The following is a 3,603-nucleotide window of genomic DNA, read 5'->3' on the forward strand; positions in this document are numbered from 1 at the left end:
TGATGTAAGGCCCCGCTCCAGGAGCTCTTCAACCCCGCAACTTGGGCGGGAGAAGTCGCCGCTGCGGAAGCCCCGAAAAGCGGTCTCCCTCCAGGGACCCGCGGGCTCCCGGTGCCGTCCGCCAAACCCGCAGTTGCAGCCACCGAATCTCCGGGGGTCGGGTCGCAGCAGCGTCCACCACAGCTCCACCCGCTCTGGACTCGGCCAGCTCCGCAACGGTGAGGTGAGTAGTCGGCACCAGAGCCCCCGGTCTTCCTGTTGGAGGCCGCTCCTCGTTGCAGCCCCAACGACAACGGAGACCCGACAAAGAAAAGGTCGGGTCTCCCGTGCAGGGAGAGATTTAAAAGTTACCCTCAACCCCCCCACACCACCCCCACCCCCCCACACACATACCCCAACAAAAATAACAAAAACTACATAAAAACATAGACATGAAATAATAAAAACGCAGACGGACTGCAGAGGCCGCTGCTGACGAGAGCCGCGCCGCCTACCGGATTAATGCCTCTACTTCCTGACAGACATTCAACATGTCTCCCATAACCCCAGTCATTCGTTGACACACCCCTTGGGCACCGAACCTCATTCCAGAAAGAGGGGGCCTCCCCTGACCGCCGCCAACAGCAGCAACATCAGAATATACGGGGCCCGCATGATCCCGATCAACTTCAACTCCTGTCGCTTCAAGTGGACCTGTACCATCAGCGACATCTCACAACCGCTGCTGGGCGCCGATGTCCTCCGGGCGCACTCCCTGCTGGTCCACATGAACGGACAACATCTCGTTAATTTTAAGACATTCGAGTCGATCGCCTTGCGCCACGCCGAATTGACCGTGCCCCACCTCGGCTCTGTGACCTTCTCTGACGAATACGCCAGGATCTTCGCACCAAGCTTGGGGTGAAGCACCACATCCCCACCACCGGACCACCAATCCATTCACGGGCACGCAGGCTGCCACCCAACAAGGTCTATCTGGCCAAAGACGAGTTCCGCAAGATGGTGGAAATGGGCATAGAGCGCCACTCAGGCAGCCCATGGGCATCCCCGCTTCACATGGTCCCCAAAGCGTTTGGGGGCTGGAGACCCTGTGGGGACTACTGCCATCTCAACAACGTCACAACGGCCAACCGGTACCCTGGTCCCTCACATCCAGGACTTCACAGTCTACTCAGACACCATCCCCAAGACTGCCCTCATCACCCCGTTCAGGCTCTGACTTCCTGCGCATGCCTTTTGGCCTCAAGAACGCCGCCCAAGCTTTCCAATGGCTCATGGACATGGTGGGCCACGGGTTGGACTTTGTGTTCATCTACCTCGACAACATCCTCGCCAGCCGTTCTCGCCAGGAACACTGCGCACAACTCTGGCAGCTCGACCAGAGGCTCAATGTGCAAGGCCTGGTCAGCAAACAGGCCAAGTCTCAGTTTCATCAACTTCCTCGGCCACCACATCAACCAGCACGGAGCGGTCCTGCTCACGACCAAGATCGAGGCCATTCGCCAGTTTGCCAAATGCTCTACAGTGAAGGGACTCCAAAAGTTTGTCGGCATGGTCAACGTCTACCAGCTGTCGCCAGGATCATGTAACCGCTATTCTAGGCCTTGACCAACAAGCTGAAAGAGCTCATTTGGGACAACGCAGCATGTTCAGGAATGCCAAGGAGGCACTGGCAAAGGCAACAATGCTGGCACATCCACAGACCAACGCACCAACAGTTCTCACGTTGGACGCATCTGTCACAGCCGTGGGCAGAGTGCTGGAACAACTGATCAATGGTAGCTGGCAGCCCCTTGCCGTTTGTAGTCATCACCTGAGAATCGCCGAGCAGAAATACAGCGCTTTCCACCGGGAACTCCTTGCGTACCTGGCCATCCGGCATTTCTGCTACTTCCTCAAGGGCAGGGATTTCACTGCCACAAGCCACTCGTGTTTGCCTTTGCCAAAGTGCCTGATCCTTGGTCAGCCCGGCAGCCAGGCCACCTGATCTACATCTCAGACTACACGACCTGCGTCCAGCACATCACAGCCAAGAGCAACCAGGCTGCAGATGTGTTGTCCCACACCGCCATCAATGCCATCCATGCCCTGGCCTCAGGTGTCGACTACACGGCTGTGGCAGCTGCCCAGCGAGAGGATGAAGAGATGCTCGCCTACTGCACCGCCAACACAGGCCTGCTGTTGGAGCATGTGTGATTCGGGCCTGCTGACACCACACTCCTTTGTGACGTGTTTACGGGGCAGCCAAGACCCATCATCCCCGCAGCCTGGCGCTGCCGGATGTACCACATAGTTCATGGTTTGGCTCACCCTTCCATCCGGGCTACAATAGCACTGGTGGCAGCCAAGTTCATGTGGCACGGGTTGCGCAAACAGGTCGGCAACTGGGCCAGAGCGTGCATCCCCTGTCAACCCTCCAAAATTCAGTGACACAATAGACAATAGGTGCAGGAGTAGGCCATTCAGCCCTTCGAGCCAGCACCGCCATTCAATGTGATCATGGCTGATCATCCCCAATCAGTACCCCGTTCCTGCCTTCTCCCCATATCCCCTGACTCTGCTATTTTTAAGAGCCCTACCTAGCTCTCTCTTGAAAATATCCAGAGAACCTGCCTCCACCGCCCTCTGAGGCAGAGAATTCCACACATTCACAACTCTCTGTGCGAAAAAGTGTTTCCTCGTCTCCGTTCTGAATGGCCTCCCCCTTATTCTTAAACTGTGGCCCCTGGTTCTGGACTCCCCCAACATCGGGAACATGTTTCCTGCCTCTAGCGTTTCCAAGCCCTTAATAATCTTATATTCAGGGCTTGGCTATCAGGGAGACGGTACAGGAGCCTCAGGTCTCGCACAAGCAGGCTGAGGAACAGGTTTTTCAATAACACCATTACACTGCTGAACTCAGAGTCCCGTTGCTAGCTATCTTTAGACTCTTTAGACTCTCCCATTTGTATACAGTTATTTGCCTATGTACCAGTTTTAATTCATCCACAATCCACACATTGTTAACCAGTATTTTTTATTTTTATTGTATGCTTATTTTGTATGTTTATTTTTACTTCTACTATCTTGCACTATGTCCATGACCAGACGCTAAACTGCATTTTGTTGTACCTATACTCGTATTTGTGCAATGACAATAAAGTTGAATTGAATTGAATATGTTTCAATGCGATATCCTCTCATCCTTCTAATCAAGGAGCCGCTGCAGAACATTTCCCTGACACACCGGCGTTTGACCACATCCACATCGACATTGTTGGACCGTTGCCCCCATCCAGAGTTGTCACCATCGTGGACAGATTCACGAGATGGCCGGAAGCCGTCCCACTCTTGGATACCTCCACTGGCACGTGTGCACGTGCCCTCACTGCCCACTGGATCGCCCACTTTGTTGTGCCAGCAGACATCTCCTCCGACAGAGGTGCGCAGTTCACCTCCGAGCTGTGGCCAGCAATGGCCCGGCTGCTTGCCACTAATCTGCACCACACAACGGCCTCCCACCCACAAGCAAACGGCCTCGTGGAGCGTTTACAGCGGCACATGAAGGCATCCCTCATAGCACGGCTCATGGGTTTGCACTGGATGGATGAATTGTCGTGAGTC

The sequence above is a fragment of the Amblyraja radiata genome, chromosome 4 (genome assembly GCF_010909765.2).
Source record: "Amblyraja radiata isolate CabotCenter1 chromosome 4, sAmbRad1.1.pri, whole genome shotgun sequence".
Classification (NCBI taxonomy): domain Eukaryota; kingdom Metazoa; phylum Chordata; class Chondrichthyes; order Rajiformes; family Rajidae; genus Amblyraja; species Amblyraja radiata.